The sequence below is a fragment of the Gorilla gorilla genome, chromosome 1 (assembly GCF_029281585.2).
Source record: "Gorilla gorilla gorilla isolate KB3781 chromosome 1, NHGRI_mGorGor1-v2.1_pri, whole genome shotgun sequence".
In the NCBI taxonomy this organism is placed as follows: domain Eukaryota; kingdom Metazoa; phylum Chordata; class Mammalia; order Primates; family Hominidae; genus Gorilla; species Gorilla gorilla.
The window spans coordinates 7,152,572-7,175,248 of NC_073224.2; positions in this window are offsets into that span (position 1 = coordinate 7,152,572).

A 22,677-nucleotide genomic window follows, 5' to 3' on the forward strand; every position below is an offset into this window, starting at 1 on the left:
AATCGTATTACTCAGTTTTTCTTTTGTATGTGCAACCCACAATACGGTATATCTAAAAGTTTCGCACTTTTCATGAAACATAAATTGTTTCATGTTTTCTTCTTCTTTTCTTTCCCTCTTTCCTTCCCCCCCTTTCTTTCTTCTTTCCTTTCTGCTATAAACAGGTCTTTGATGAGCATCTGTTTAGCAAAATCTTGATTCACTTAATTTAATAGATTTAATAGATTAAATGAATCACTTGATTCATTTAATTTAATAGATTAAATGGCTGGGCATAGCAAGTGCTCACCAAATTCTGAACCTTTGCAGTTTAGCAGGCTCGTGTGACAAGTTCTGGTCAGTGGGCTGTGAGCAGACATGACCTATGTCACTTGTGGATGAGACATGGAAGACTGGCTGGGTTCCCCATGAGCTCCCTTCCTGCCTGGTGGGTCTTGAGTGTTGAGAGGGCGGCATCACAAAGCATGAAGTTCCCATCAGTGTGAGCCCCTACATGGCTAAACGGCTCCTCATTTCACTTGAATCTGTACCTTGAATGACAAAGCAAAAGCCTCTTCATGTGCAGCCACTGGGCTATTAGGTTTAAACTGTCACCACAGGTAATGGTTATTTAGGGGTGTTACACAATACCTAGCAAAAAATTATATGCATTCATCCTCTGCCTCAGTGTTCCATTTCCAGGAATCTTCCCCAGTCGGAAGAAAGGAAGGGAAGGAAGGGAGAAAACAAATAATGCTTCCGCAGGACTATCAACTGCAGAGGAAATGGTTTCTGAATATTTGTTAACAAATACACACTAAGGACATTACTTCATCCTTTTACTTTTTAGGCATCATTCTCTCCTCTACTTAAAGTGAAAATAACATCTATTGACTTTAGAGTTATGTTCTGGAAATACTTGCGTATTTACCTTGTCTTTTTGCTCACTCATGCATATTTGCATGCATCTTCCTGATTCAGAGAGTGATGGAAGCAGTTTCCTATGTTTACACATTGATGTCTGGGTGGCAGCAAGGCTAGGGGCATAAGAAGCAGATAGTATCCTGAGTTATCTGTGGGAAAAGCAGGTTTTTTTCCTTAGGAATCAAGTTACCGTCCTTTTGAGGACACAAGAGATTGCAGAAGACTGTGTGTTTTGGCTTTTAACACAAAGTAAGATCCTTTTAGTTTTTATATACACAGCCTATAATATCTTAATTTCCTCAAGGGGTTTGGCTTCATTTGCATTTTACACAGTGCAATTTCGCAAGATCCCCTTTCCTTTTTCCCTTTGGGTAAATAGGCAGGGCAAGTGCATTTCTTGCCAACCTTCTGAAAGATAAAGTGCTTTTCACGTTTTCTCCCAAGGTCTCATTAAGTGGAGCATCTGAGGAAATGAGAACCTATGATGATGCCACCCTCAAACACACGACTGCCTCTGTGAACATTTTTCAGTGAACTGCATCTTTCAGAATGACACTCCCACCTCAGCGCCCACGCCTTGGCCTTGTACCGCGTTCAGAAGGCGACCTGTGGCCGGCACACAGAATTGGAGAAGTCGCCGGTGTGATGAGAATGCCTAATGTGCCCAGAGCAGCCGTCTGTGGCAGAAGCCAGCCCTCATAAATCAAAACACCAGTCTGTCGTGCACGGTGACGTGGAAAGTTTTTGAAGAGGGAATCTCGGCCCTACGTAGTTAGCGGCTGGGGCGTGACCACAATGCATAATGAGCAGGCAGCGGCTGAGCTGCAGATGATGCCTGCTGCTCTGGAGTCCACGCTACTGTCCCTCTTTTCCCGGGTAAACCTGGCAGCTGAACTGGGAACCCCGGGGCAATCATCAAGATGCAGAATGTGAACGATAATGCTGCAACCGCAACGCACTTGTCATAAATATGCACCACACCATAAAGATATAGAAATGGGGGTGGATGGAAGAGGGGAAACTGTCACCCTGGAAATGGCTGCAGAAGGAGCCAGCTGCAGAGAATGAGGCAAGGAAGATTCCTAAAGAGAAGCTTCATTGGTGGAGGAGCCTTGGATCTTTTAATTACATTTCATTAGAGTGGAGATAAGAGTGTTGGGAAATGCTGCGTCTTTTTGCCCCTGCCATATTTCTGGCCATGCTAGTGATTCGCACATAGCGGAGGAAGCCACAGAGTTAGTGTTGGTTGACCTGTTGGGTCCTGGGGCCATTCCGAGTTTTGAAGCTCAACAGATGGGAGCATGACCCATGGAGGTAAGGCAAGTAGAAATGAGGAATTAGTAATGAGCACCATTTTGAATATGTCATCCTTAAACTTGTAGTGAGACATTCCAATGGAGAGGTATGTCAAAGGTATGAAATTAAAGAGTGGGGCTGAAAGTTCCAACCCTCTAGTCATGGCTTCATCTTTCTGGTGGTAGCTCCCAGCCTGGAGCTACCTAGGGGCTCCTGCCAGGAGTCATCTTATTAGCATACAAAAGAAATTCTTATCAATCTAGAGATTCTGTGCCAGGAACCGGGAACAATATACAGTCAGGCACCGGACTCAATATAGAGTTGTGCACCACGGAGGGGGTACCTTCTGAGAAAAGGCCATTTCCTCACTGTGCAAACATCACAGTGAACTTATACAAACCTAGATGGTAGAGCCTCCTACGCCCGTAGGCTAGATGGTATATCATATTGCTCCTAGGCTACACGCATGTCACCTTACTGAATACTATAGGCAATTGTAACACATGGTAAGCATTGTGTATGTAAACACAGAAAAGTTACCATAAAAATATAATATAGAAGATTTTTAACAAGGTACACCACATAGGGCACTTACCATGAACGGAGCTTGCAAGACGGGAAGTGGCTCTAGATGAGTCAGTGAGCGAGTGGTGAGTGAATGTGAAGACCTAGGATGCCTAGGATGTTACACTACAGTACTGTAGACTTTATCAACACTGTACACTTAGGCTACACTCAATTCATGTCAACTCTTCTTTAATAGTAAATTAATCTTAGCTTACTGTAACTTTTTAAATTTATGCATGTTTTAATGTTTTTAACTTTGACTTTTTGTAATAAAACAGCTTAAAACATAAACACAATGTACAGGTATATAAAAATATTTTTTATATTCTTTTCTATAACTTTTTTCTATTTTTAGATTTTTTTTTAAAAAATTATGTTAAAAACTAAGACATAAACACACATACTGCCCTAGGCCTACACAGGGTCAGGACCATCAATATCATTATCTTCCACCCACACATCTTGTCCCACTGCAAGGTCTTCAGGTGGCAATAACACTCATGGAGGTCCATTTTTATATATAGGAATACACTCTAAAATAATGATAGAAAGTATGGCACAAAGAGTCTTCAAAACATTCATGGAAAGCGTGTATTATAAAAAAAATTATGAATGGATTTCAAATATTTTACAAATAAACTACTAACTTGTTATAACATGTCTGAACAGGACCTAGTTTGAAAAGAGCCCTTATCAGGGCGACATGAATTTTGCTAAAATTAAAGTGAGAACAAATATCAAATTTATGGTAAAGATTGGATGGAAGAGTGATAAAATCATTGATGCTTTATGCAAAGTTTGTGAGGACAATGCCCCAAAGAAATCATCTATTTACAAATGGATAACTTGTTTTAAGATGGGACGAGATGATGTGGAAGATGAGGCTTGCAGTGGCAGACCATCCATATCAATTTTTGACCAAAAAAAATCATCCTGTTCATGTCCTCATTGAAGAGGACTGATGATTAACAGCAAAACAATAACCAACACGATAGATATCTCAACTTGTTCATCTTACAGAATGACTGAAATATTACAGTTGAGCAAATTTTTCACTCTCTCAGTGCCAAAACTGTTGCATCCAGATTAGCTGCAGACAAGAGCAGGGCTTTCAATGGAAACTTTAAACAAGTGGGATCAAGATCCTGAAGCATTTCTTCAAACAGTTGTAGCAGGAGATGAAACACATCTTTACCAGTACAATCCTGAGACAAAGCACAGCCAAAGCAATAGCTACCAAGAGGTGGAAGTGGTCCAGTCACAGCAAAAGCATACCACCCAAGAGCAAAGGTCACAGCAACAGTTTCTTGGGATGCTCAAGGTATTTTGCTTGTTGACTTTCTGGAGGGCCACAGAACAGTAACATCCACTTATTATTAATGTTTTCAGAAAGTTAGCCAAAACTTCAGCAGAAAAATGTCTAGGAAAACGTCACCAGAGTCCTTCACCATGACAATGCTCTTGCTCATTCCTGTCATCAAACAAGGTCATTTTGTGAGAGTTTCAATAGTACATCAATAGGCATTCACCTCACAGTATGTATATATGTATTTATTTATTTATTTATTTATTTGAGATGGAGTCTCACTCTGTCACCCAGGCTGGAGTTCAGTGATACAACCTCAGCTCACTGCAACCTCTCCCTCCTGAGTTCAAGTGATTTTTGTGCCTCAGCCTCTCAAGTAGCTGGGATTACAGGCATGTGCAACCATGCCTGACTAGTTTTTGTATTTTCAGTAGAGACAGGGTTTCACCGTGTTGGCCAGGCTGGTCTCGAACTCCCAACCTTAAGGGATACGCCTACCTCGGCCTCCCAAAGTGCTGGGATTACAGGCATGAGACACCATGCCCAGCTTCCACCTCACCATCTTGATTTGGCTTTTTCTGACTTCTTTTTGTTTCCTAATCTTAAAAAGTATTTAAAGGGCATCCATTGTTTCTTTACTTAATAGTATAAAAGAGACTGCATTGACATGCTTAAATTCCCAGGACCCTCAGTTCTTTATGGCTGGACTAAATGGCCAGTATTATTGCTTACAAAAGTGTCTTTACCTTGATGGAGTTTATGTTAAAAAATAAAGTTTATATTTTTTAGTTTTATATTTTAATTCTATTTTTCCACAAACTTTCTGAAGTATCCTGTATTAGTCCATTCTCATGCTGCTGTGAAAAAATACCTGAGACTGGGTAATTTATAAAGGAAAGAGGTTTAATTGAGTCACAGTTCCACATTGCTGGGGAGGCCTCAGGAAACTTACAATCATGACAGAAGGCAAAGAAGAAGCAGGCACCTTCTTCACAGGGCAGCGGGACGGAGTGAGTACAAGCAGGGGAAATGCCAGATGCTTATAAAACCATCAGATCTCATGAGAACTCACTCAGCATCAGGAGAACAGCATGGGGGAATCCACCACCATGATCCAATTACCTCCACCTGGTCTTACCCATGACACCTGGGGATTATAGAGATTACAATTCAAGGTGAGATTTGAATGGAGACACAGGGCCAAACCATATCATACCCCTTAGTAAATACTAGGCTACAGGAATTTTTCAACTCCATGATAATTTTATGGGACGCCTTTCACATAGGCAGTCCATTGTTAAATGTTATATGGTACATGACTATATGTATATATCTTAATTACACCACACAAGGTTACAAGTCTTCTACAAGCACATTGTTCAGAAGGGCTTTTCTTTGGTTTCACCCTAAAAATCTTGTCTCCCAGTGTTTGTCAGTGTTCTAGACTTGGTCCTAGTCAGATAGACTTTCATCTATGACACTCACACACACTAAAGGATACAAACTAGACCAGCCACATATTAATTTGCAAAAGAACATTTTCCTTTTCTGTCATTGGGATGCTCATGTCTTCCATCCTGGGGCCATCTTCTAGTATCAGAATACCTGGAAAATCAAAATAGCAATCAAAAGACTTCTTTGTGGGCATGAAGTTGGAGCTAATGAAATAGGCTAAAGGGATATTCTACCTGGCTTTGGTGAGACGCAGAGAATCACCTATGCTCTGTAACAGTGCTATTCTCTCAGTGATAGAAAAAAAATGGTGTATCTAGGGTTTATTGTCTCTCTTGCTAGATGTTACTAAGTAAACACAGCCGGCATCGAGCATTTGAACTCTATTCTTCTATGCTAAATGCCCAAACCTTCTGTTCATAGGCTATTTCTTCAAACAGGGTAATTTATCATAGGTGTTTCTGGTTAAGAAATGGTAATCTTATTTCATCCTACTCAGAGTTCTGAGTGCTTCTAAACTCTTAAAATACATATTTAAACACAGTTTCTTGGAATTCTCCTTCTGCTGCCTAACCATATTCTATTTCCTTTATTTATGGGTTTTACTGGTTTAACTCATAATAACGCATGCACCTCAAAGTTAACAATAATAGCCATGGTTTATGGAGGGTCCTCCATGTACCTGTATTTCAGTTAGGCTCTTTCAGCTGCAAGTAACAGAGACCCACACACATTAACTCAAGAAAGGAAGCAGGTGGGGAGGAGAAAAACATATTATAGAAAAGGATGGGAGAGCTGCATGGGGAAACCAAGAACAGAAACCAAAGTCTAATGCAGCATCATGAAGAGGCTGCACTAGAGAAGTCAGCAGCAAAATTCTGTGGATCTTCTCTCAAGTATTGCACCATTAAAGAAACACAAATGCTTTCAAATATTTGCTCTATTCTCTTCTTGCCAGTGTCCTTGACTTCTATTTTGTATATCTTTTCTCATGATCATAGCTTTTGCCTATTTACAATTGAAATTTGTGATGCACCCTCTTGGTCAGGATTGTATTTCATTATTTTTCTCACTTTTGTGTTTCCATTGCCTACAGTTAATTCTCTTGTTTTCCCAATGCTCATTTCCAAAAGTAAGTACAGATGCTTCTTGACTTATGATGAGGTTAGATCCCAATGAGCTCACTGTAAGCTGAAAAAATCATAAGTCAAACACGCATTTAATACACCTAACCTACCGAACATCATAGCTTAGCCAAGCCTACCTTAAATGTGCTCAGAACACTTATCTGAGCCTACAGTTGGGCAGAATCATCTAACACAAAGTCTATTTTATCATGAGGCACTGAGTAGATCATGTAATGTCTTAAATACTTTACTGAAAGTGAAAGACAGAATGATGTATGGGTACTCAAAGTATGGCTTCCATTGAATGTGTATGGATTTTGCACCATCGTAAAGTCAAAAAATTTTGTCAAACCATTACAAATCAGGGACCATCAGTATTTGATTAGCCCAACTCATCTTTTTCAGGCATGTTTCTTTTTACACCAAATTAATTCATGGTTACCTTGAGTCAGGTGCATGCTTACAATCCAATGAGCCACAGCTGATGAGGACATTGCTGTAATGTGTATATATAACGTGGCTGCTTAAGATCTATTCATCTATAGGGACAGTGAGAAGAACCATTTTCCTCAGCAAGGCAGGAACCATGATAGGACAATTTATCTAAGTATCTTGCTAAATTGCACACATTAGCACACTTAATTCTCCCAAGAAATGTGGTGCAGATATTATTATCCCCAACTTGTGGAAAAAGAAATCTAACCTTAATAAGATTTAGCTCCAAATCATGCAGTTTTTAAGTGGCAGATAAAGTTACCTCAATAGAGATTGTTAAGCTTTAAGTGTCCCCACAGCCCATCGTTTAATAGCCTGGGATTTTTGGAGGTAGAGATCTTATGTGAAAAACTAGGGACAAGGCATTCCTGTGGCCATTGAGCACACACTAGGAACACATGCTGTACATTCTGTCACAATAGTTAACATTTTCTAACATTTTTAATGTACCAGGCACTGTTCCCAATGTTGAAAATGAATTCTCTCCTTGAACCTTCATTACAACCCTATGAAATAGGTGCAATTATTGTCCTCTCTTCATAGGTAAAAACTGAGGTACAAAAGGAAACAGAGGTTCAGTCAAAGAAAGTGACCTTGTTAACGTTAGTGACCTGCAACTCGAATCCGGATTGACTAAATTCAAACCCTATACACCTGTTAGAGGCAATAGTCACTGAGGAGGACATCTCAAAGTCTGCCCCCTTTTCCACTGAAGGTGGGATAGTAGCAACATTTTTCTGATTCAGGAAGGGAAATCTGTACTGCACATTAGGGATAACTTTGTGACCATAAAACTTGGGCTAAATAGAATCTCCAAAGAAATTTGAAAATCTCCTTTCCTATTCATATTCTCCCCCATCTTTTCTCTTTATATCCAAAAATCCCTCCTTGCCATTAAAGAGGTTGCCAATCTCTTTTCTGAATGGATTTTAATGGACTTGTCTATGTCTCAGGGTCTGCTTCTGAAATCATAAGAAAATTCTGCTTCCCAGGGGAGAAAAATGTCAATCAAAAGTCAGGAAGAGGATGTGACTCGCACTAGGGTGACCAGGGCTGCCAAAAAACAGAACTGTGACTGCTGATAGTTACCCCTGCGGGTCTGCAGCAACCTCCATTCTTGCCTCCTCAGAAGAAAGAATTTGACTGAGGGGCAGAAGGAGATTCTGAGGCAAGTTTTAGAGCAAGAGTGAAAGTTTATCAAAAAGCTTTTGAGCAGGAAGGAAAGGGAAGAAAGGAAGGAAAGCACACTTATAAGAAGGCCAAGCAGGCAATTTGAGAGACCAAGCCTGCAACTTGACCTCTTAACTTGGGGTTTTGTACATTGGCATACTTCCAGGATCTTGCATCACTCTTCCCCACTCCTGAGATCTTATTGAGAAGCTGCTGATCATTTTCAGGTGTTTTCTATCTATTAGGAGCCTGCCTTTCCCTGGTGCCAGCTGTGACCAATCATTACTTTAGAGAAACACTTAACAACCGCCTGACCGTTACCTGATGGTCGCCCAACATTCCTGATGTGTTTGGGAGGAGCCCCCTCCTGCCCTGCTCATAGACTAGCCACCTACTGTAACAGAACTCCCATTAGACTTTGGGGAAAGGGATTCCCACTTTACATTCCCCAGGGTTAGTAGTGCTCACCTAATGTCATCTGAATCAGAAATGACAGGCAGTCAATTCTGTCTTTATCGATCGTTAACAGGGTGGTTGGAAATGAAGAATTTGAAAGAAAAAAAAACAAATGACCAGAATTCTGGAACAGAGACATTTCATCACAGAAATGCAGCAGATAATGGAGAAAGGTTATCCTGTCCCAGATAGGAAAAAGGGGAAGAGTGTGCTGAGCATCTCTCTGTCCTCTGGCTGCCCAGCTCTTTGCTGCACCCCTGACTCAGCTCGTGTTACTGTCTGCAGTTGTGCTTGGTGGTTGGCAGTGTACATGTCTGAAGGCCAGTATCCAGGTGCCTAGGACACAGCAAATACTCAATAAATGTTTTCTGAATTCTTAGTGTCATCCTTTGCTATGTAGGTGGCAAAATTGAGATGCAGAGAACAGTCTTACCCATAGCTAATCAAAGAGTCGAGGGAGTCCCGAAGTCTCCCTGTGGAAATCCTCTCTCACACTTCCCAGCTTCAGGGGCCTCATGTAGGTTTACTCTTTTCCTGGAGGAGCCAAGTTCTAAGACATCCGAATTTGCTGGACTCCATCCTGGGGGGTCTGTCCTCTGACTCCCTCCCTTTCCTGGTTCTTAGGAAGATCCTGCCTTCCAGCCTAATCTATACATGACTGCACTTGGACTGCCAGAGGCACAAGCCCATGTCTTCTAGGCTTCTGTTTAGCCCCTGCCTTTGAGGAAAACCTACCCCAAAACTATGAGGAAAAACATTGCTGGCTGAGTGACACAGCTGCAAGGACCCACGTCCTTTAAAACCATAGAGGCCCCCAACCCTCTCTCATTTATCCAAAGAATAAGGGGGCACTGTGAGACAACCTAAGGGTTGATACCTGTTCAAGGCTGTCTGGCCAAGTGTAGCCCCAAAGTACCACAGTAAACCATGAGCAATGTGGGAACAACTTCCCTGGTTTCCTTTTCCCACTTCCTGCATTTCACTGTGAGCATCTGGTGACGAGGAGGTAATGACTTCTTGGGCATTAATTGTCTTGTTTTTCTTACAGATCTGAATATGGCCTGGGGCTGGATAGAAGGAATGAAATTAAGCCAGCTCTTGTTCCATTTTTTTCTTTTTCTCTTTGATTTTCTTTCTCTTTTCTTTCTTTTTTTTGGCTGATTTTAGATCTGCCTCAGGCTTCATCTTTTACTTCTTTTCCCCATTCCCCTTTCACAATCTTACAATCTTTCCTGTCCTTAAAATGCAGTGGGGCAGATGCCAGGGAGAAGGTAGTTATTGTTGGCTTAGACTCGGCAGAGTTTGAGAGAGCGCATGTTTCTAGTAGGTAGAGTGACGAGGGAGTTTATCTAATCTAATCAGCTCATTTTGCAAGAAGCTGCAGTTCAGGGAATTGAAACGATCTGCCCAAGATCGTGGAGAGAATGGGTGGAGGAGAAGAAAATAAATCCATTGTCTTATTTTCAATCAGGCCCGCACAGCTATGGTACAATTGGTGGGGGAAGGAAAATGAATAGTAAATTTATCAGTATTATGACTATTTCAAGATCTACCACTGAGTTGCAGACATGAAGAGCTTAATAATACTTCGCTTGCATAAAGACAATATCCCTCATTTCCTGCTAGAGAGAAAAAAAAAGACAATATCCCTTGTGCATCTGGAGTTTTAGCAAAAATGGAAGTTTATTTGCCATAATTTTTTTGCATTTCACTTCTTAGTATCTTAAAGAGCAGAACACAGCAGGATTCATTTTCTTGCATGGTAAGAAGCTTTCATACACAGAATTAATTGGTCAGCATTTTGCTACTGAGGCTTCACAGCATGACTGTTTCCATTTTATAGCTTCTGATACCTTGGGTTCCATAATGATGGTAATAAATGCTCCCCATGACTTTGCAGAGTTATCTGCATAGCCCCATAGCTGTACTCTGAGAAAGGAGTTTCGTTGCCATAAATTCAAGGAATGGACAGTTGAGCAGTAAAACCAAGTCTCAAACCATAAATGGTGTCATCCAGTGTCATCTAGTGAGGTTAAGTTAGTAGACATATGGGAGGAATAAAGCTTTAGGAAGTTGTGTTAACTTTGATCTATTATGTAGGCATTTTATTCCCTGGTACTTGACTATTCTGTCTACTATTGTATACAGGTAAAGGTGTTTTCACTTCTAGGCTTTCCAGTTTTTTAGATTAAGAAAAATGTATTAGAAATTAAATATTAAAACAAAAAATAAATGGTTTGATTTTTTTGCCATATTCTAAAGTGGGCTCCTGCCCTAGGAGAGTTGCTCTAAAGCAATAGTTTTCACACGGTGTACCACTCAGGCTCAGGCTGTTTGGATGGGCCTCAGATAGGAGTTAGTAGGGGAAAGGGGCTTGAGAGGAGTGGAAGGGGCAGGGCTTCAGGGCTCCAACCTGTGCTTCAGTCAGAGAAGATAGAGCTGTTGTTCCCTCCCTTCTTTCCTTCCTTCTTCCCTCCCTTCCTTCCTTTTTTTTTTTTAATGGGGGCTGATTTGTTTGTGCAACAGGCTCTTGCTCTGTCGCCCAGGCTGGAAGGTAGAGGTGTGATTACAGCTGACTGCAACCTCAAATTTCTGGGCTCAAGTGATCTTCCAGCCTCAGTCTCCCTCCAGAGTAGCTGGAACTACAGACACATGCCACAGCCCCCAGCTATTTTTGTGTGTGTGTGAAAATGGGGTCTTGCCATGTTGCTCAGGCTGGTCTCAAACTCAGAGGCTCAAGTGATCTTCTCACCTTGGCCTCCCAAAGTGCTGGGATTACAGGCAGGAGCCACCATGCCTGGCCTTTTCTTCCCCTTTTTCCCTCCTGTTTTAGTGCAGCCTGCTTTATCAAACTGTCATAGACTGGATGGCTTATAAACCACAAAAATTTGTTTCTCACAGTTCTAGGGGCTGGAGGCCTGAGATTAGGCTGCCATTATAATCAGATTCTGGTGAGGACCCTCTTCCAGGTAGCTGACTGCTGACTTCTCATTGACAGCAGAGGAAAGAGAGAAAGCTCCCCCATGACATTTATAAAGCACTAATCACATTCACAAGGTCTCCACCCTCATGACCTCATCTAACTGCAATCACCTCCCAAAGACCTGACATAATATAATACCATCACATTGGGGAGCAGGGTTTCAACGTACGAATTTTGTGGGGACACAAACATACAAACATTCAATCCATTGTACTTTCCTTCCTTCTTCCTTCCCTCACTTCCTTCTTTCCCTCCCTCCTTCCTACTTTCCTTCCTTCCTTTGCTCCATTTTTCTAAATTTCTGACTAAGACAGCCTAAACCAACAAAGATCAAAAGAGACAAAGAAGGCCATCACATAATGGTAAAGGGATCAATTCAACAAGAAGAGCTAACTATCCTAAATATATATGCACCCAATACAGGAGTACCCACATTCATAAAGCAAGTCCTTAGAGACCTACAAAGAGACTTAGACTCCCAGACAATAATAATAGGAGACTTTAACACCCCACTGTCAACATTAGACAGATCAACGAGACAGAAAGTTAACAAGAATATCCAGGAATTGAACTCAGCTCTGCACCAAGCAGGCCTAATAGACATCTACAGAACTTTCCACCCCAAATCAACAGAATATACATTTTTCTCAGCACCACATCGCACTTATTCCAAAATTGACCACATAGTTGGAAGTAAAGCACTCCTCAGCAAATGTAAAAGAACAGAAATTATAACAAACTGTCTCTGAGACCACAGTGCAATCAAACTAGAACTTAGGGTTAAGAAACTCACTCAAAACCGCACAACTACCTGGAAACTAAACAACCTGCTCCTGAATGACTACTGGGTACATAATGAAATGAAGGCAGAAATAAAGATGTTCTTTGAAACCAACGAGAACAAAGACACAACATACTAGAATCTCTGGGACACATTTAAAGCAGTGTGTACAGGGAAATTTATAGCACTAAATGCCCATAAGAGAAAGGAGGAAAGATCTAAAATTGACACCCTAACATCACAATTAAAAGAACTAGAGAAGCAAGAGCAAACACATTCAAAAGCTAGCAGAAGGCAAGAAATAACTAAGATCAGAGCAGAACTAAAGGAGATAGAGACACAAAAAACCCTTCAAAAAATCAATGAAACCAGGAGCTGGTTTTTTGAAAAGATCAACAAAATTGATAAACCGCTAGCAAGACTAATAAAGAAGAAAAGAGAGAAGATTCAAATAGACGCAATGAAACATGATTAAGGGGTATCACCACCGATCCCACAGAAATATAAACTACCATCAGAGAATACTATAAACACCTCTATGCAAATAAACTAGAAAATCTAGAAGAAATGGATAAATTCGTCAACACGTACACCCTCCCAAGACTAAACTAGGAAGAAGTTGAATCCCTGAATAGACCAATAACAGGCTCTGAAATTGAGGCAATAATTAATAGCCTACCAACCAAAAAAAGTCCAGGACCAGAAAGATTCACAGCCGAATTCTACTAGAGGTACAAGGAGGAGCTGGTACCATTCCTTCTAAAACTATTTCAATCAATAGAAAAAGAGGGAATCATCCCTAACTCATTTTATGAGGCCAGGATGATCCTGATACCAAAGCCTGGCAGAGACACAACAAAAAAAGAGAATTTTAGACCAGTATCCCTGATGAACATCGATGCAAAAATCCTCAATAAAATACTGGCAAACCGAATCCAATAGCACATCAAAAAGCTTATCTACCATGATCAAGTGGGCTTCATCCCTGGGATGCAAGGCTGGTTTAACATGCAGAAATCAATAAATGTGATCCAGCATATAAACAGAACCAAAGACAAAAACCACATGTTTATCTCAGTAGATGCAGAAAAGGCCTTTGACAAAATTCAACAGCCCTTCATGCTAAAAACTCTCAATAAATTCGGTATTGATGAGATGTATCTCAAAATAATAAGAGCTATTTATGACAAATCCACAGCCAATATCATACTGAATGGGCAAAAACTGGAAGCATTCCCTTTGAAAACTGGCACAATACAGGGATGCCCTCTCTCACCACTCCTATTCCACATAGTGTTGGAAGTTCTGGCCAGGGCAATCAGGCAGGAGAAGGAAATAAAGGGTATTCAATTAGGAAAAGAGGAAGTCAAATTGTCCCTGTTTGCCAATGACACGATTGTATATTTAGAAAACCCCAGCGTCTCAGCCCAAAATCTCCCTAAGCTGATAAGCAACTTCAGCAAAGTCTCAGGATATAAAATCAATGTGCAAATATCACAAGCATTCTTATTCACCAATAACAGACTAACAGAGAGCCAAATCATGAGTGAACTCCCATTCACAATTGCTACAAACAGAATAAAATACTAGGAATCCAACTTACAAGGGAGGTGAAGGAAATCTTCAAGGAGAACTACAAACCATTGCTCAACGAACTAAAAGAGGATACAAACAAATGGAAGAACATTCCATGCTCATGGATAGGAAGAATCAATATCGTGAAAATGGCCATACTGCCCAAGGTAATTTACAGATTCAATGCCATCCCCATCAAGCTACCAATGACTTTCTGCACAGAATTGGAAAAAACTACTTTAAAGTTCATATGCAACTGAAAAAGAGCCCACATTGCCAAGACAATCCTAAGCCAAAAGAACAAAGATGGAGGCATCACACTACCTGACTTCAAACTATACTACAAGACTACAGTAACCAAAACAGCATGGTACTAGTACCAAAACAGAGATATAGACCAATGGAACAGAACAGAGCCCTCGGAAATAATACCACACATCTACAACCATCTGATCTTTGACAAACCTGACAAAAACAAGAAATGGGGAAAGGATTCCCTATTTAATAAATGGTGCTGGGAAAACTGACTAGTCATATGTAGAAAGCTGAAACTGGATCCCTTCCTTACACCTTATACAAAAATTAATTCGAGATGGATTAAAGACTTAAATGTTTGACCTAAAACCATAAAAACCCTAGAAGAAAACCTAGGCAATACCATTCAGGACATAGGCATGGGCAAGGACTTCATGTCAAAAACACCAAAAGCAATGGCAACAAAAGCCAAAATTGACAAATGGGATCTAATTAAACTAAAGAGCTTCTGCACAGCAAGAGAAACTACCATCAGAGTGAACAGGCAACCTACAGAATGGGAGAAAATTTTTGCCATCTATCCATCTGACAAAGGGCTAATATCCAGAATCTACAAAGAACTCAAATAAATTTACAAGAAAAAAACAACCCCATCAAAAAGTGGGCAAAGGATATGAACAGACACTTCTCAAAAGAAGACATTTATGCAACCAACAAACACATGAAAAAATGCTCTTCATCACTGGCCATCAGAGAAATGCAAATCAAAACCACAATGAGATACCATCTCACACCAGTTAGAATGGCGATCATTAAAAAGTCAGGAAACAACAGGTGCTGGAGAGGATGTGGAGAAATAGGAACACTTTTACACTGTTGATGGGACTGTAAACGAGTTCAACCATTGTGGAAGACAGTGTGGCAATTCCTCAAGGATCTAGAAACAGAAATACCATTTGACCCAGCCATCCCATTTCTAGGTATATACCCAAAGGATTATAAATCATGCTGCTATAAAGACACGTGCACACGTATGTTTATTGTAAATGTAAATGACGAGTTAATGGGTGCAGCACACCAACATGGCACATGTATATATGTAACAAACCTGTATGTTGTGCACATGTACCCTAGAACTTAAAGTATAATAAAAAAGAAGTTTCATTAAAAAATAAAATCTAAATACAGTTCAGAGACTATATTTAGGGAGATTATATATTAAGTATTTTCAAATCATTTTAATTGAAATAGAATTCACAAACAATAAGACACATTATTTTAAATGTCCAGTCCAATGAGCTTTGACAAATATATACAATTGTGTAACCACCATCTCAGTCAAGATGTAGAACATTTTCAATCCCCAAAAGTTTCCTTATGACCAACGCTCCTTCTGGAGCCCAAGCCCCAGGCAACCACAGCTCTGCTTTCTGTCATGATAATCTGGCCTTTGCTAGAATGCCATAAAAAGTGGAAGACAGTGTGGCGATTCCTCAAGGGTCTAGAACCAGAAATACCATTTGACCCAGCAATCCCATTACTCGGTATATACACAAAGGATTATAAATCATTCTACTATAAAGACACATATGCATGTATGTTTATTGCAGCACTATTTACAATAGCAAAGACTTGGAACCAACCCAAATGCCCATCAGTGATAGACTGGATAAAGAAAATGTGGCACATATACACCATGGAATATTATGCAGCCATAAATAAGAATGAATTCATGTCCTTTGCAGAGACATGGACGAAGCTGGAAACCATCATTCTCAGCAAGGTAACACAGTAACAGAAAACCAAACACCAAATGTTCTCACTCATACGTGAGAGTTGAACACATGGACACAGGGAGGGGAACATCACACACCGGGCCTGTCAGTGGGTGGGGGGCAAGGGGAGGGAGAACATTAGGACAAATACCTAATGCACGTGGGGCTTAAAACCTAGATGACGGGGTGATAGATGCAGCAAACCACCATGGCACATGTATACCTGTGTAACAAACCTGCACCTTCTGCACATGTATCCCATAAATTAAAGTAAAATTTAAAATATATATAATATATAAATAAAAACCTAACAGTTTAGTCATGTAAAAAAAAAGAGAAAATATCAAAAAAAATGGGAGCAAACAATCTTCTGTTTGCTGGTGTGTTTGGTGTCTTTCACTTAACATAACATGCTTTTGAGATTCATTCATGTAGTTGGGTGTATTCATCATTTACTGTGATTGCTGAATAGTGTTCCACTGCATGGGTATACCACAATGGACTTACTAATCCCTTTTTCTGTGAAAGGGTAGTTAGGTTCTTTCCCATTTTTTAATCTATTATTAATAAAGATGCTCCGAATACTCTCATGCATACCTTTGTGTGAATATATGTTTTCATTTCTTTTGGGTAAGTAGCTAGGAGTAGAATTGCTAGGTCAAATGGTAGGTACATATTTACTTTTAAAGAAACTCTCTGTGTCCCAAAGTAGCTGTTTATATATCTTATTGTGGTTTAATTTGCATTTTCTTCTTGATTAATGGTGCTGAGCATCTCTTCATGTGCCTTTTTTTTTCTGGAAAGTGTCTATTGAGATATTGTGCCCATTTTAATTGGATTATTCAAATTATTATTATTGACCTATAAGGGTTGTCAGGTATATGCACTGAGAATCTTTTCACCCTTCTGGAGCCTGTCTTTTCATTTTCTTAACAATGTTTTTTGAAGAGGAAGAGTTTTTAAATTTACGAAGTTCAATACATCTTTTTTTTTGTTTTTTGTTTTTTTTGAGATGGAGTCTGGCTCTGTCACCCAGGCTGGAGTGCAGTGGCACCATCTCAGCTCACTGCAATCTCCACCTCCCGGGTTCACGCCATTCTCCTGCCTCAGCCTCCCAAGTAGCTGGGACTACAGGCGCCCACCACCATGCCTGGCTAATTTTTTGTATTTTTAGTAGAGACAGGGTTTCACCGTGTTAGCCAGGATGTTTTCAATCTCCCGACCTCGTGATCCACACGCCTCGGCCTCCCAAAGTGCTGGGATTACAGGCATGAGCCACTGCGCCTGGACTGTTTTTTTTTTTTTTTTTCTTTTATGGTACAGAATTTTTGTGACCTCCCTTGGAAAACTTTACCTAACCTAAAGCAACAAAGACTTCATGTTTTCCCTTGTTTCCTTATAGATGTTTTATAGTGTTAGCTTAAACAAGTAGGTCTGCAATCTGTTTAATTTTTCTATTTGGTATGATAATAGGGTTGAGGTTCTCTCTCATATTTCCTGAAATATGTATAATCCATTTTTCCAGCACTGTTGTTTGAAATCCATTCCCAATTGAATTACTTTGAGAGCTTTATCTGAAATCAATTGACTTTATACATGAGAGTCTTTTTCTTGGTCTTCTAATCTGATCCACTGGTCTGTATATCTATTCTTAAAGAAGTGAAGACAGTTTTGAGCATCACCTGAGCACTGGGAGGGGCTGACTTTGGCTGTAGAAGAGTCAAGCTGATGCTTGAAAGCCACCATTGCCATTGCTGAGCCTCCCTCCACATCGTCCATGAGGAGGAGCTACTTTTTTTCCCTCCAGGAAAGAGCCTTTCATCAATGGAGGTTTTTGCACGGCAGATGCCCCCCGACAGGCCCTGAGACATGACTGAGCCTCATCCAAACTGCCCTGCTGTTTGCTTCCCTTTCGATGGCCCAGGATACGTGTCAGTCACCCCCCAAAAGAGCACAGTGTCCTGCAGGAGGTGCCGTTTGAAAAGGACAGCCCCCTATTCACTCTCCTCTCCAGATTAAACAGCCCCAGTTTCTTCAATGATGCTTATAGGAGAGAAAAGTACAAAGTACTTCAAGTGAATTACTCATTTAATCCTGAGAACAATTCCAAGATTTAAGAAATGAAAAAACATATATATGCATATATTCATATGTGAAACTATGCATACATATGCATGTATATTTTACATGTATATGTGTTTTATTTCTCTAACCATTTTAGCGAATTGCCTCTAATATGTTTCTATTGATATATTCCTTTTTAGTGGGATATTAAAACTTTTATTATGTTTTTGTACCTTAATGACTATCACAGTGTCTTAAATGTCATAATAATATAGTGTTGCTGTCAGTGATGATAATGATGATGACGATGATGGTGATGATGATGATAATGATGACAGTGAAGAAGCCACAGTAGGCCCATCAATTCCTAAGGCATGTACTTCCCAGTTTCAACCCTTTTCACATGTACCACTAATGAACGTTGATTGCAGTCATCTCTGCAATTATGTCATAACTCTTTAGAACAATCCTAAACAGTAGACAGAGATACTGTGGAAAGACTTCTTGCCATCTATACACAAAGTAAAAGCTTGGCTAGAGACTTTCCACATTTGATTCTTCCCATTGCTGTCTGTCCACAGTGTCCACTGTTTTATTCCAAAGGGAACATGAAGGTTTTGCCTTGAGGAGCAGATTAACTTCAATGGATGGTTAAATTATGCCTTTATTTGGTGGCTATGTTCTCCACCACCCTCAACCACCACCCCTACCTTTACACACACAGAGCCGTATTACAGACTTCCCATGGATGGAAGGATGGTGACCATATCTAGCACCCCCACCCACCTCCCAGCCACTTATTTTGAGATTGTGCACAGATCCTGCAGCAAAACACAACTCCATGTTAACTAGTTAGATAGACTCGGAAAAGCATTTTCCCCACACTCCTTTTTAACTTGCTGCTGAGTACAGAGTGAGCCAGCATGCATTCTTTTTTTTTTTTTTTTGAGACGGAGTCTCGCTCTGTCGCCTAGGCTGGAGTGCAGTGGCGCGATCTCGGCTCACTGCAAGCTCCGCCTCCCGGGTTCACGCCATTCTCCTGCCTCAGCCTCCCGCGTAGCTGGGACTACAGGCGCCCGCCACCACGCCCAGCTAATTTTTTGTATTTTTTAGTAGAGACGGGGTTTCACTGTGTTAGCCAGGATGGTCTCGATCTCCTGACCTCGTGATCCGCCCGCCTCGGCCTCCCAAAGTGCTGGGATTACAGGCGTGAGCCACCGCGCCCGGCCGCCAGCATGCATTCTTACAAGCTCTTTATCACTTTACATTAAAATTTGCAGAACTCTGATCAATATTACTTCACAGGTTGAAAGGTAGTACACACCACAATCTATGTAAATATGGGAAGCTATTGCTTTGGTCCAGCTAACTCCAGAGTAAATAAGTTTACCTACTGCAGATGACATTAAATAGTAAATACGTGATTTGAGTGTGTTCTTTTCCAGGTTGTATGTGAATGTGTGTGTGTGGTTGGTTGTTTTGTTTCCAAGGTATATCCCAAGCAATTCCAACACCATATCTAATGAACCAAGCTAGGCTACAGTTTCAAGGTAAAATAAATATTATATTTAAGTCTTCCTATTTCCCACTTCTTGGTGTTTGCTTTTATGCAACCTCGTGGGGCAACAGTTTTCAGGTAGAATAGACTCTAGGCAAAAACTGTGAAGCAGGCTAAATGTCTATAAATTTCCTTCGCAGCCCTGTTCTCACCATCAAAGCTTCTGCATCTGGCTACCCTCTGTTGCTTTACAGTCATAGCCTGCTATTGTAGTGCTCTATTGGGCTTATTTATTTAATATGGCCCCAGGCTGGAGAGAGAATCTTGACTTTCCTGCCTCTGGTGCTTCAAATCTTCTCCTAGGGACCTGCTACATTACCGGCTAATTAATTTGATAAAGCAAATGGAACAGAGGTAATAATGGCTGAGATGATCTAAATTAACCTTCTCAGGTAATTTTGTGCATTTTTGTAAGATACTTGTTGCTTTTAGAAGTGGGACTCGTGCACTTCCAAAATGTGACTCTGGATGGGGAAGAGTGAATTTTTTTCAGGGAAACCTCACATTCCTCAAATCACACCAAGTAGATGTTCTCATGGCAGTCGGGTAAGAGATATCTCAGAGGAGGTCAGCACCTTAATTTTATTCCAAGACCACAGACCAGAGTCTTGAATTAAGCTGTCCTTTTGACAGATGTACTTTGTTCATCACAAGAAGGAGGAATGATAGAGGTGGATGAAGAGGTGCAAATCTATCACCACTGAGAGAAAACAAAATTGAAGCACACACTCAGCTGTAAACAAGTTAGTGGCATGCACTTCATGTATAAGCATGCCTCTTCACTTAGTATTCGCAGGAAAAGAGGGAAAATGAGAAATATGTCAAAACTTCAGTTCTGGGAAACATGTCAAAATAAGCAATGTTGAAAATAAGTCTCATTGTGCTTGCTTTGCCTGGGCGATTTCCTAAAGAGCACCATTTGCACAGGGAATGTGTTACAGCACAATGCAGATGTTCAGACCCTGGGGCCTTCTTCAGGGCACTGGGAAGCAAACCAAAGGGCTCTGTTTGGAGAAAAAAGAACTTTCCTGTCAAGAAAATGAAGAAAAGCCACAGAATTAAGATGAAAAGGAAGATAATTAAGAAGTAACTTTTTTTGTTCCCCACAAATCTAGTTCAAGCCACTTACCTAAAACGCTACTGGGACTGCCAAAATATTTATACTTTATGTTTTATTTTACCAGCTTAGAAAAACTTGTGCAATTTTCAGATATTTTGTCTCAGTTGTTCAGCAACAATCACCCTAATCTGACAGAGAAGCAGGTCCACCTGCATTTATATTCTCCCCTTAGAGATGGGAAATACGAATATTGACCCAGGTATAACACATTTGAGGTCTACAGTGTGCAGGATGCTGGGCTTTATCATGGGAATCAGAGGCTGTGAGTGGATGAGAAATATGAAGAAGACAGTTCTTACTTTGGGGGAGGGAGAACATAAACAAAGAGTTCTAACGCAATGAGGTGAGTGTCACGATAAAGATAAGTAGGATACGAATGGAAGTACGGAGAGGAACAGGGAGTCTCTGCAGGAAAGTGTGCGAGCTGGGTGATTCAGTGAGCAACCAGGCTTGAAGTGCAGTCTCCAGAGAACCATTATGTAATAGCCCAACCTCCTTTTATTCAACTTAAATCAATTTCATTTGGAACATTGAGAGGGAGGCTGAAGCAAATTGGCAAGATAAAACCAGCACTTGCCTATTGGTTAACCGGGGAAGAGTTGACTACATTATTTTAGTTATACTGCCTATTTTTTAGAATAGGATAAACACAGATAAAGGAAGCAGAATAATTTCTAAGTCTCCTTTTTCAGGACTAGTGTTTCCAAATGGGTAGCCCTGGGATCATGCTGTTCTTGAACGTCTGACACACAGGTAAAAGAAGTGAATGCTAGAATTAATGAATGGAAGTTACAAAACAAAAACAAAAACAGCAGGTCTTTATCCCAATATAAGAGGGAAATATTCATACACCGGGTTCTCTGGGCTGGAATGGATGGACTCTCCAGGAAGTGAGTATCCCTTTGTTAGCTATGCCCAAGCATGTGAAAGAAAATTTCCTCTGGTGGATGGGAGTTTGAACTTGGTGGTCTTTAAGACCCTTCCAACTGTAAGTTCTATAAACAAGTCTCCCTTTTGAGTTTCTGACTTAGCCTGGGTTCCATAGAAAACAAGCTTGAAACAAAGTTGATTTACTAAGGATTTATTGGAAGATATGTTTTCAGGGAAGCTAGAGCAAGGGAAAGAAGGATGTAATAAAAGAAGAAAAAGCAAATGCCAGCTGGTCACAACATTACAAGAAACTCGGCTGGGGCGTGAGCAGGTTGAATGTCTTCCAGACAGGCAGGGCAGAAATCCCTGGCCTCACAGAACTCCGTCTGATGCAGAACAAAAGGAGGAATGATTTATCTGCCGACTTTTTCCCATCTCCTGTTTCTTACTGGCCAAAGTTTGTTCAGAGGAACTTTGATCCTCCTGCACTTCCAGGTGGTGTTGCCTTGAGCTTCAAGGTAGTTGCTAAAAAAGCTAGATGCTGTACTTTGCAGTGTGGGTCTGGCTGTGCATCTAGAAGGCGTTAAAGTAACTATACTCTGTCTGGTCAAGCAAGGTCATGAGAGACAGAGACCTTGCCCTTCCTGGCCTTCATCCCTATGGGAAGCTGAAAAAAGTCTGAGGTGATAGGAGGCTGAGCCAGGTGGCAGCAACCAGGGCTCTCCCTTGGAGCAAGCAGTAAAGCCCCAGGGCCAGTGAAGCTGAGCAAATGAGCTAGGTCCAAGAGCATATCCTGGCCTCCTATTTCCAACGTGAACTCTCTCCTGAGTTAGAGCCTTTTTTTTTTTTTTTTTTGTAAGACAGGGTCTCACTCTGCTGCCCAGCCTGGAGTGCACTGGTGTGATCATCACTCATTGCAGCCTC